The sequence below is a fragment of the Sardina pilchardus genome, chromosome 17 (assembly GCF_963854185.1).
Source record: "Sardina pilchardus chromosome 17, fSarPil1.1, whole genome shotgun sequence".
Taxonomy (NCBI): domain Eukaryota; kingdom Metazoa; phylum Chordata; class Actinopteri; order Clupeiformes; family Clupeidae; genus Sardina; species Sardina pilchardus.
The window spans coordinates 453568-466183 of NC_085010.1; the positions used below are offsets into that span (position 1 = coordinate 453568).

At 43.1% G+C, this 12616-nt stretch overlaps 5 non-coding genes and 1 pseudogene across 5 annotated transcripts; all 6 read right to left on the reverse strand.

Moving 5' to 3' along the window:
- Nucleotides 1-6: 6 nt before the first annotated feature.
- LOC134062972 (5S ribosomal RNA) lies at nt 7-125 on the reverse strand. The gene has a single exon (XR_009935749.1). It is a non-coding gene; the product is annotated as a 5S ribosomal RNA (ribosomal RNA).
- A 1638-nt stretch (nt 126-1763) lies between these two features.
- Nucleotides 1764-1882, reverse strand: LOC134062973 (5S ribosomal RNA). The gene has a single exon (XR_009935750.1). It is a non-coding gene; the product is annotated as a 5S ribosomal RNA (ribosomal RNA).
- A 1637-nt stretch (nt 1883-3519) lies between these two features.
- Nucleotides 3520-3638, reverse strand: LOC134062974 (5S ribosomal RNA). The gene has a single exon (XR_009935751.1). It is a non-coding gene; the product is annotated as a 5S ribosomal RNA (ribosomal RNA).
- Nucleotides 3639-5276: 1638 nt separating this feature from the next.
- On the reverse strand, nt 5277-5395 carry LOC134062975 (5S ribosomal RNA). The gene has a single exon (XR_009935752.1). It is a non-coding gene; the product is annotated as a 5S ribosomal RNA (ribosomal RNA).
- Nucleotides 5396-9856: 4461 nt separating this feature from the next.
- Nucleotides 9857-9970, reverse strand: LOC134063216 (5S ribosomal RNA; annotated as a pseudogene).
- A 1639-nt stretch (nt 9971-11609) lies between these two features.
- LOC134062976 (5S ribosomal RNA) lies at nt 11610-11728 on the reverse strand. Its single transcript, XR_009935753.1, has one exon. It is a non-coding gene; the product is annotated as a 5S ribosomal RNA (ribosomal RNA).
- Between the last annotated feature and the right edge of the window lie 888 nt (nt 11729-12616).

Consider the following 12616-nt stretch of genomic DNA (forward strand, 5'->3'; position numbering starts at 1 on the left):
GAGAAAAGCTTACGGCACCTGGTATTCCCAGGCGGTCTCCCATCCAAGTACTAACCAGGCCCGACGCTGCTTAGCTTCCGAGATCGGACGAGATCGGGCGTGTTCAGCGTGGTATGGCCGTAAGCGAAAGCAACCGGCTAAAGTAACCTACTTAAAACTCCCCAACCCGGGTTGGAGACGCGTGTGTTGTGAAAGGTGAGGTACGCTACAGTATGTGTTCATGAAAACAAGGGCGCATTTTCCGCGTGGAGTTCAACTTTGAAAGTGAAGAATACAACAAATGGCATTTAAAACTTGGTAACATTTCCAATAACTGTTCCTTCTTTATCCTAAAAACGAAGGGTACTGACAGAAGAGTTTGGTTAGGCAAGTGCATATACTTTACTCACAGTTCAACACACATAGGGCAGCTTTATCTCTGATTAAAACGCTCAGAGATTTGTTTAGAAGCTAAAGAAATTGTAATGGTGACATAGCATGGCAAAAACCACTTGGTGTACACCATTTGAAACTACCACAAGTAAATTAGAAAACGTCACTGGAGTAAAAAAAAAAAAAAAAGCTCAGCTTTTCAAACAAAGATGATACTCAAAGCTAAGGAGAGAAATCAGTGTCTGGCCATGCATGAGAATATAAAACCACTAAGTATTTGATGGGATATAAAAAATAAAATAAAAAAATCCTTTTTTTAAGCGGAGCGAAAACACAGGGGATGTTTCATTGGAGAGAACAGCCCTAATTTACAATTCATGAAATATAAGCTTCGTTTTAGAAACGTAGCCTCTCAATGAAAACAACGTACACATACCGGTCGGGATGCAGACGCTCCGAGTTGGGTCTCTGGCCAGTTAGGATTGCGCCTTCAGGTCATGTGTTGTGAAGAGGGTTGTTTCATGGATCCGCTTTGCTTCAACTTCGCCACGGAGAAAGTAAAAACAACTGCTCCAACTGCAGTTCTCTACTGGTGTGCTAGAGTCACTGGCAGCCAATGATCCATACATGTCCACAAATGTACACTAACGACGGAAAGCGTGGCGCTCCCTCCGGCGACGGAGACGTGAATGAGCACTTCTCCTTAGCGCACGGTTTATATAGGCCTTATACGTAATAGTAGACACACGTCAATCGAATGCTGCATCTAATACGACAACATAGGCTATGTAGTAGCAACTGCTGTCAAGCAAAACTTCATGAAGCACGCTGATATTAGCTTTTCAAATATCAATTCGCTGTGCGTAAAAACAGGAACTTTGGTCACTCGCTCTACTCGGACATCCTGAAACGAGTAACCTACAGTTGTTCAGGAAAACACCACAATATCTGGGATGTCGACAGCCATGCAGACTGTAGGCTATTATCCATACTCAGGCAGTGTTGAAAAAATGACTTTGCAGCTCTTGGGCGAATGAACACAGCGAGACCGGGAATTGTACAAAACGGTGAAAACTAAAGGGACATAGAAAACAAAGCTGTCACCCCCAAAAAATAAGCTAAACATTCCAGATGAAAACAAGCACTAAAACTCCCCCAATCCGCCAACTGTTGACAGTCAACTCGTGCAATTTTGTTCGACCTGTTGCTGGCTTAGCCTATATTTCCTACCTATGCATTTAGTTATTTATTTATTTATTTATTTATTTATTTTGCTTTCAAACGGAGGAAGCAAATATTCAAAGGGGTTGGAACATCTACGTACTAGGGAGCAGGCACGCACAGACAGACAGCCTGAAAAAAAAAAAGTTGCACTGGCTGATGGAGAGAAAAGCTTACGGCACCTGGTATTCCCAGGCGGTCTCCCATCCAAGTACTAACCAGGCCCGACGCTGCTTAGCTTCCGAGATCGGACGAGATCGGGCGTGTTCAGCGTGGTATGGCCGTAAGCGAAAGCAACCGGCTAAAGTAACCTACTTAAAACTCCCCAACCCGGGTTGGAGACGCGTGTGTTGTGAAAGGTGAGGTACGCTACAGTATGTGTTCATGAAAACAAGGGCGCATTTTCCGCGTGGAGTTCAACTTTGAAAGTGAAGAATACAACAAATGGCATTTAAAACTTGGTAACATTTCCAATAACTGTTCCTTCTTTATCCTAAAAACGAAGGGTACTGACAGAAGAGTTTGGTTAGGCAAGTGCATATACTTTACTCACAGTTCAACACACATAGGGCAGCTTTATCTCTGATTAAAACGCTCAGAGATTTGTTTAGAAGCTAAAGAAATTGTAATGGTGACATAGCATGGCAAAAACCACTTGGTGTACACCATTTGAAACTACCACAAGTAAATTAGAAAACGTCACTGGAGTAAAAAAAAAAAAAAAAGCTCAGCTTTTCAAACAAATATGATACTCAAAGCTAAGGAGAGAAATCAGTGTCTGGCCATGCATGAGAATATAAAACCACTAAGTATTTGATGGGATATAAAAAATAAAATAAAAAAATCCTTTTTTTAAGCGGAGCGAAAACACAGGGGATGTTTCATTGGAGAGAACAGCCCTAATTTACAATTCATGAAATATAAGCTTCGTTTTAGAAACGTAGCCTCTCAATGAAAACAACGTACACATACCGGTCGGGATGCAGACGCTCCGAGTTGGGTCTCTGGCCAGTTAGGATTGCGCCTTCAGGTCATGTGTTGTGAAGAGGGTTGTTTCATGGATCCGCTTTGCTTCAACTTCGCCACGGAGAAAGTAAAAACAACTGCTCCAACTGCAGTTCTCTACTGGTGTGCTAGAGTCACTGGCAGCCAATGATCCATACATGTCCACAAATGTACACTAACGACGGAAAGCGTGGCGCTCCCTCCGGCGACGGAGACGTGAATGAGCGCTTCTCCTTAGCGCACGGTTTATATAGGCCTTATACGTAATAGTAGACACACGTCAATCGAATGCTGCATCTAATACGACAACATAGGCTATGTAGTAGCAACTGCTGTCAAGCAAAACTTCATGAAGCACGCTGATATTAGCTTTTCAAATATCAATTCGCTGTGCGTAAAACAGGAACTTTGGTCACTCGCTCTACTCGGACATCCTGAAACGAGTAACCTACAGTTGTTCAGGAAAACACCACAATATCTGGGATGTCGACAGCCATGCAGACTGTAGGCTATTATCCATACTCAGGCAGTGTTGAAAAAATGACTTTGCAGCTCTTGGGCGAATGAACACAGCGAGACCGGGAATTGTACAAAACGGTGAAAACTAAAGGGACATAGAAAACAAAGCTGTCACCCCCAAAAAATAAGCTAAACATTCCAGATGAAAACAAGCACTAAAACTCCCCCAATCCGCCAACTGTTGACAGTCAACTCGTGCAATTTTGTTCGACCTGTTGCTGGCTTAGCCTATATTTCCTACCTATGCATTTAGTTATTTATTTATTTATTTATTTATTTATTTTGCTTTCAAACGGAGGAAGCAAATATTCAAAGGGGTTGGAACATCTACGTACTAGGGAGCAGGCACGCACAGACAGACAGCCTGAAAAAAAAAAAGTTGCACTGGCTGATGGAGAGAAAAGCTTACGGCACCTGGTATTCCCAGGCGGTCTCCCATCCAAGTACTAACCAGGCCCGACGCTGCTTAGCTTCCGAGATCGGACGAGATCGGGCGTGTTCAGCGTGGTATGGCCGTAAGCGAAAGCAACCGGCCAAAGTAACCTACTTAAAGCTCCCCAACCCGGGTTGGAGACGCGTGTGTTGTGAAAGGTGAGGTACGCTACAGTATGTGTTCATGAAAACAAGGGCGCATTTTCCGCGTGGAGTTCAACTTTGAAAGTGAAGAATACAACAAATGGCATTTAAAACTTGGTAACATTTCCAATAACTGTTCCTTCTTTATCCTAAAAACGAAGGGTACTGACAGAAGAGTTTGGTTAGGCAAGTGCATATACTTTACTCACAGTTCAACACACATAGGGCAGCTTTATCTCTGATTAAAACGCTCAGAGATTTGTTTAGAAGCTAAAGAAATTGTAATGGTGACATAGCATGGCAAAAACCACTTGGTGTACACCATTTGAAACTACCACAAGTAAATTAGAAAACGTCACTGGAGTAAAAAAAAAAAAAAAAGCTCAGCTTTTCAAACAAAGATGATACTCAAAGCTAAGGAGAGAAATCAGTGTCTGGCCATGCATGAGAATATAAAACCACTAAGTATTTGATGGGATATAAAAAATAAAATAAAAAAATCCTTTTTTTAAGCGGAGCGAAAACACAGGGGATGTTTCATTGGAGAGAACAGCCCTAATTTACAATTCATGAAATATAAGCTTCGTTTTAGAAACGTAGCCTCTCAATGAAAACAACGTACACATACCGGTCGGGATGCAGACGCTCCGAGTTGGGTCTCTGGCCAGTTAGGATTGCGCCTTCAGGTCATGTGTTGTGAAGAGGGTTGTTTCATGGATCCGCTTTGCTTCAACTTCGCCACGGAGAAAGTAAAAACAACTGCTCCAACTGCAGTTCTCTACTGGTGTGCTAGAGTCACTGGCAGCCAATGATCCATACATGTCCACAAATGTACACTAACGACGGAAAGCGTGGCGCTCCCTCCGGCGACGGAGACGTGAATGAGCGCTTCTCCTTAGCGCACGGTTTATATAGGCCTTATACGTAATAGTAGACACACGTCAATCGAATGCTGCATCTAATACGACAACATAGGCTATGTAGTAGCAACTGCTGTCAAGCAAAACTTCATGAAGCACGCTGATATTAGCTTTTCAAATATCAATTCGCTGTGCGTAAAAACAGGAACTTTGGTCACTCGCTCTACTCGGACATCCTGAAACGAGTAACCTACAGTTGTTCAGGAAAACACCACAATATCTGGGATGTCGACAGCCATGCAGACTGTAGGCTATTATCCATACTCAGGCAGTGTTGAAAAAATGACTTTGCAGCTCTTGGGCGAATGAACACAGCGAGACCGGGAATTGTACAAAACGGTGAAAACTAAAGGGACATAGAAAACAAAGCTGTCACCCCCAAAAAATAAGCTAAACATTCCAGATGAAAACAAGCACTAAAACTCCCCCAATCCGCCAACTGTTGACAGTCAACTCGTGCAATTTTGTTCGACCTGTTGCTGGCTTAGCCTATATTTCCTACCTATGCATTTAGTTATTTATTTATTTATTTATTTATTTATTTTGCTTTCAAACGGAGGAAGCAAATATTCAAAGGGGTTGGAACATCTACGTACTAGGGAGCAGGCACGCACAGACAGACAGCCTGAAAAAAAAAAAGTTGCACTGGCTGATGGAGAGAAAAGCTTACGGCACCTGGTATTCCCAGGCGGTCTCCCATCCAAGTACTAACCAGGCCCGACGCTGCTTAGCTTCCGAGATCGGACGAGATCGGGCGTGTTCAGCGTGGTATGGCCGTAAGCGAAAGCAACCGGCTAAAGTAACCTACTTAAAACTCCCCAACCCGGGTTGGAGACGCGTGTGTTGTGAAAGGTGAGGTACGCTACAGTATGTGTTCATGAAAACAAGGGCGCATTTTCCGCGTGGAGTTCAACTTTGAAAGTGAAGAATACAACAAATGGCATTTAAAACTTGGTAACATTTCCAATAACTGTTCCTTCTTTATCCTAAAAACGAAGGGTACTGACAGAAGAGTTTGGTTAGGCAAGTGCATATACTTTACTCACAGTTCAACACACATAGGGCAGCTTTATCTCTGATTAAAACGCTCAGAGATTTGTTTAGAAGCTAAAGAAATTGTAATGGTGACATAGCATGGCAAAAACCACTTGGTGTACACCATTTGAAACTACCACAAGTAAATTAGAAAACGTCACTGGAGTAAAAAAAAAAAAAAAAGCTCAGCTTTTCAAACAAAGATGATACTCAAAGCTAAGGAGAGAAATCAGTGTCTGGCCATGCATGAGAATATAAAACCACTAAGTATTTGATGGGATATAAAAAATAAAATAAAAAAATCCTTTTTTTAAGCGGAGCGAAAACACAGGGGATGTTTCATTGGAGAGAACAGCCCTAATTTACAATTCATGAAATATAAGCTTCGTTTTAGAAACGTAGCCTCTCAATGAAAACAACGTACACATACCGGTCGGGATGCAGACGCTCCGAGTTGGGTCTCTGGCCAGTTAGGATTGCGCCTTCAGGTCATGTGTTGTGAAGAGGGTTGTTTCATGGATCCGCTTTGCTTCAACTTCGCCACGGAGAAAGTAAAAACAACTGCTCCAACTGCAGTTCTCTACTGGTGTGCTAGAGTCACTGGCAGCCAATGATCCATACATGTCCACAAATGTACACTAACGACGGAAAGCGTGGCGCTCCCTCCGGCGACGGAGACGTGAATGAGCGCTTCTCCTTAGCGCACGGTTTATATAGGCCTTATACGTAATAGTAGACACACGTCAATCGAATGCTGCATCTAATACGACAACATAGGCTATGTAGTAGCAACTGCTGTCAAGCAAAACTTCATGAAGCACGCTGATATTAGCTTTTCAAATATCAATTCGCTGTGCGTAAAAACAGGAACTTTGGTCACTCGCTCTACTCGGACATCCTGAAACGAGTAACCTACAGTTGTTCAGGAAAACACCACAATATCTGGGATGTCGACAGCCATGCAGACTGTAGGCTATTATCCATACTCAGGCAGTGTTGAAAAAATTACTTTGCAGCTCTTGGGCGAATGAACACAGCGAGACCGGGAATTGTACAAAACGGTGAAAACTAAAGGGACATAGAAAACAAAGCTGTCACCCCCAAAAAATAAGCTAAACATTCCAGATGAAAACAAGCACTAAAACTCCCCCAATCCGCCAACTGTTGACAGTCAACTCGTGCAATTTTGTTCGACCTGTTGCTGGCTTAGCCTATATTTCCTACCTATGCATTTATTTATTTATTTATTTATTTATTTATTTATTTTGCTTTCAAACGGAGGAAGCAAATATTCAAAGGGGTTGGAACATCTACGTACTAGGGAGCAGGCACGCACAGACAGACAGCCTGAAAAAAAAAAAGTTGCACTGGCTGATGGAGAGAAAAGCTTACGGCACCTGGTATTCCCAGGCACTTTCTCCCCCAAGTACATATCCTCTGCTCAACCGGCCAATCACTGAGCAATGCTGAGCAAAGCTGAGAAGCCTTCAGCCAATCACTGAGCAATGCTGAGCAGAGCTGAGCGCTCAACAGACCAATCATTGAGCGAGGATCGGAAAATATTCACGACGTCATGACGTCGGCGCTGTTAAGCTGCGTCTCGAAAAATACTGGCGGCCATCCTTTACTACTCCGGTATCGGCGGCGTTTTTCCGACCCATTGGAACTTTTGTTTTTTACTCTCAGGTAAGTTTTGTATAGTTATGTGCCAAGTAATGAATGAAACTCGATGTATTTTTTAATAGTTGGTCCGATATTCAATGTTTTACACGATATCTCGTTAGCAGCTCGTAACGTTAGCAGGCTGACTCTGACCCGGCGCCGCAAAGGTAAACAGTGCTGCTCACTGTAACAACGGTAGAGTTTGCTATGCGTTGAAAGTGTCTAAGAGCCCAAATGTGTTGTTAGAAGATAGTTTTCTTAGTATTCATAAGTAATTCGTGTTTGTGGGAGTTGGGGGCTATAGACAAAGTTTTCATTCACTGTTCAGCCGCCGCCTCTGTCGAGCTAGCGTTAGCCACCACCGGTGTCGCCTTCTGAGGTAAACAATACATTGAACGTGAATGAATGAGATACCAATCGCCGCTGTAATGACCTGACAATCCCTGGAAACACTTTAAAAATGTCATCAGACACTCTAGCTCACTTTTTTAAGACCATAGAGGTGGTGTTACTTAAGTGTGGAGTTGACGTTTGATGTATAAATATGCCTTAGAAGTGTAAACATGTCAACCGCGATTTGCATGTTAAAAACAAAGTGATGAATGAATGGGCTGTTTTTGGTTGTCATAAGCACTTTTTTTCACCTGTTGGCTGTGGAAAGCAAATAGCACACACGTAATATCAATACTCATTGCATGTGTATTTTATATTTCCAGATTATATGTTGAAGAGCCAGAGCCTGTGCCTCCTGTGAACCGGTCCGTTCAGCCCACGGTGTCGTCCTCCTCCACTCGGCCAAAGCCTGCTGCGCCCATCCCCATTCTGCCAGGGCCTGCTGCGTCCACCCATCTCCAGCCAAAGCCTGCTGCGCCCACCTATGCGCCACCCCCTGTGTCGGCAGCACCCATACTGCTGGTTCTCCCCCCACAGCCACAGGCTCCCTCCGTCCTGTTTCGTGGGCCATCGTGCAGCCAGAGCTTTGTACGTCCTGCACCAACAGTCAAGGCATTCATGCCAAACAAGCCCTCGCGGCCATGTGGGGCTTGCCACGTGCCCAATTGTAGTGGACAGCGGAAGAGGTACACACCTTAAAGTGTCTGGAAGCACCCAGAAGATATTTTCTTCCTGTCCATCCACTAGGATATCCACCACCTCTGGGTCTGACAATGTGGTGTACGACAGCTTTGAACACTTGAAATGTGTGGTGGATGCGGAGTTGGAAAAGAGGAGAACTATGTAAATAACTGTAAAAAACTCACCTGTGTGATGCCACTTCTCCTGTGCCATCTGTAGGAGAGAGAAAGAGGCTTGTTTGTGTTATGCTGAAGTACTTTGAAACACAAACAAACACATGCACAAAAACAAGCAATGTATTTATTTATATAGTTCAAAAGTTTAAAACATGCACTTAACAGTTTAAAAATGTTCTTATATTTGTTTTATTATTACTTATGTTGATCTTAAAAGGCACTTTGTATTATCTTTTTATGTATATAAATATGTTCTGTCACGTTCAATATCAAGGCCAATCTAACCTCCATTATTTTAACCTTAAGCAGTTCCAATCTAACACAATCAGTTTGCATACTGTACCCTTTAATGGTCGTTCATGTTCATATCATCTGTTTTTGTCATACGTGTTGTTTGTTCGTCTTTGTCAGCTTCATGTCTTTGTGATGTTTGTATGTCTTTGTCTGCTTTATGTTTAACACAAGTTTGCCAAAGAAAACACACACAACAAATGTATCTTACAGGAATGGCTTGAGCCTTTATTTGTTGATTGGTGACCTGAGTCTTTGGATAATCCTGTTATTTATTGGGCTTTTGGCCAGTACAAACCAATTGTTCATTTTTTTACCTGAAGTACAAGTTTGTGTTTTTAATTGTTAAGTGTTCTTGATTTATTATTATTATTATTGTTATGTGTGTGTGTGTGTGTGTGTGTGTGTCCTTGTAATGTTTGTATGTCTGTCAGCTCCATGTTTAACTAAATGTTTGCAAATGGTAGTAAACGTTTCACATGTGCTTTCATGCACTGCTTTTCAAATGAAACACATTCTAGGTGAAAAATAAAAGTTGTAAAAGTATTTCAAGTATGTTGGAGTCTCTGTATGCTTGGGTTTCAGAAGGGGTGGGATAGTGTAAAAAAACCCACATAATTTAGAAGTCCTTGTGTCTTCTCTGCCTCTACCAGAGGTATGAATACCCTCTGTGCGCTGGCTGTATCCCCTGAGTGATCACAATGATGACTTCTGTGAACGGCTCTGATGTCTTCCAGACAAAGTGACAGTTCACTGATGCATTACACCCTGTCTTGATTCAGCCCAAATGTAATATTGCACACATTTCCTCTTGAAAATTATGAATCACATCAGCTAGATCAAATCAAACTATGAAAATAAAGAGCAAAATATTCAGCAGACTAATGGATTTCAATAAATTAGGCCACCTAATAAATAACAGTTCAGGACTTTGACCACCAGATGGAGCTGTCCGTTTTGATCCTTTTTGCTCGCTCCCAGGGCTGAGCAAATATGTACTTGTGGGGGTCATGAGCCATTCCCAGGCGGTCTCCCATCCAAGTACTAACCAGGCCCGACGCTGCTTAGCTTCCGAGATCGGACGAGATCGGGCGTGTTCAGCGTGGTATGGCCGTAAGCGAAAGCAACCGGCCAAAGTAACCTACTTAAAGATCCCCAACCCGGGTTGGAGACGCGTGTGTTGTGAAAGGTGAGGTACGCTACAGTATGTGTTCATGAAAACAAGGGCGCATTTTCCGCGTGGAGTTCAACTTTGAAAGTGAAGAATACAACAAATGGCATTTAAAACTTGGTAACATTTCCAATAACTGTTCCTTCTTTATCCTAAAAACGAAGGGTACTGACAGAAGAGTTTGGTTAGGCAAGTGCATATACTTTACTCACAGTTCAACACACATAGGGCAGCTTTATCTCTGATTAAAACGCTCACAGATTTGTTTAGAAGCTAAAGAAATTGTAATGGTGACATAGCATGGCAAAAACCACTTGGTGTACACCATTTGAAACTACCACAAGTAAATTAGAAAACGTCACTGGAGTAAAAAAAAAAAAAAAAAGCTCAGCTTTTCAAACAAAGATGATACTCAAAGCTAAGGAGAGAAATCAGTGTCTGGCCATGCATGAGAATATAAAACCACTAAGTATTTGATGGGATATAAAAAATAAAATAAAAAAATCCTTTTTTTAAGCGGAGCGAAAACACAGGGGATGTTTCATTGGAGAGAACAGCCCTAATTTACAATTCATGAAATATAAGCTTCGTTTTAGAAACGTAGCCTCTCAATGAAAACAACGTACACATACCGGTCGGGATGCAGACGCTCCGAGTTGGGTCTCTGGCCAGTTAGGATTGCGCCTTCAGGTCATGTGTTGTGAAGAGGGCTGTTTCATGGATCCGCTTTGCTTCAACTTCGCCACGGAGAAAGTAAAAACAACTGCTCCAACTGCAGTTCTCTACTGGTGTGCTAGAGTCACTGGCAGCCAATGATCCATACATGTCCACAAATGTACACTAACGACGGAAAGCGTGGCGCTCCCTCCGGCGACGGAGACGTGAATGAGCGCTTCTCCTTAGCGCACGGTTTATATAGGCCTTATACGTAATAGTAGACACACGTCAATCGAATGCTGCATCTAATACGACAACATAGGCTATGTAGTAGCAACTGCTGTCAAGCAAAACTTCATGAAGCACGCTGATATTAGCTTTTCAAATATCAATTCGCTGTGCGTAAAAACAGGAACTTTGGTCACTCGCTCTACTCGGACATCCTGAAACGAGTAACCTACAGTTGTTCAGGAAAACACCACAATATCTGGGATGTCGACAGCCATGCAGACTGTAGGCTATTATCCATACTCAGGCAGTGTTGAAAAAATGACTTTGCAGCTCTTCGGCGAATGAACACAGCGAGACCGGGAATTGTACAAAACGGTGAAAACTAAAGGGACATAGAAAACAAAGCTGTCACCCCCAAAAAATAAGCTAAACATTCCAGATGAAAACAAGCACTAAAACTCCCCCAATCCGCCAACTGTTGACAGTCAACTCGTGCAATTTTGTTCGACCTGTTGCTGGCTTAGCCTATATTTCCTACCTATGCATTTAGTTATTTATTTATTTATTTATTTATTTATTTTGCTTTCAAACGGAGGAAGCAAATATTCAAAGGGGTTGGAACATCTACGTACTAGGGAGCAGGCACGCACAGACAGACAGCCTGAAAAAAAAAAAGTTGCACTGGCTGATGGAGAGAAAAGCTTACGGCACCTGGTATTCCCAGGCGGTCTCCCATCCAAGTACTAACCAGGCCCGACGCTGCTTAGCTTCCGAGATCGGACGAGATCGGGCGTGTTCAGCGTGGTATGGCCGTAAGCGAAAGCAACCGGCCAAAGTAACCTACTTAAAGATCCCCAACCCGGGTTGGAGACGCGTGTGTTGTGAAAGGTGAGGTACGCTACAGTATGTGTTCATGAAAACAAGGGCGCATTTTCCGCGTGGAGTTCAACTTTGAAAGTGAAGAATACAACAAATGGCATTTAAAACTTGGTAACATTTCCAACTAGAATGCATTTCCCGGTGGGAAAGTGCGAAGTGTGCTTGCTCCGACGCGCCGCGAGAGCGCCCCGGCAGGATACGCGACAGCTCGCCCTCAGGTCAAAGCGCCAAAGTTTGGCCAAGACGCGAAGCTGCTTCGAGTTTGGCGACGTTGCCTTCGATTGCCGAATTCTTACACTGACCTGACGAGTTGCCTAGGTTTATCAGTGGTATGTCCCAGAGCACCTCCAATGTAAAAATGTAGATGTCATCCCAAAGACGTAAAGAGATATGAGCCAAAATGCATTTTTGCTAATTGCGGCGCCCCCTAGTGGCCAAATTACAACACATTTACTGAGGCTACTTTGGATGGTGTCCAAAATCATCCCGCCAAATATGGTCTCGATACCTCACAGCGTTTCCGAGATTTGACCTCACTTCCTGTTTGGACGCTTCACCATCGAATTTGATTGGCTGTCACGGGCGAACGCTTTGATGTATGAAAATGAAATGTACACCTCTAAGGTCTGTAGACCTTGTGTTGAATTAAGTATGAGTTGTTCACGTGTAGCTAGCATGAAACACGTAACCACTGAAGGAAGGAGGGAGCCTAAGGAACTAGGCTAGCCTGACGACGTCATACTCAACTCTTATCAGAATATGAGTCTGAAACTGCTCCATTCAGCTGCGATTATGGGGCGTGATTCAACCGATACAGTGCGGGGGGG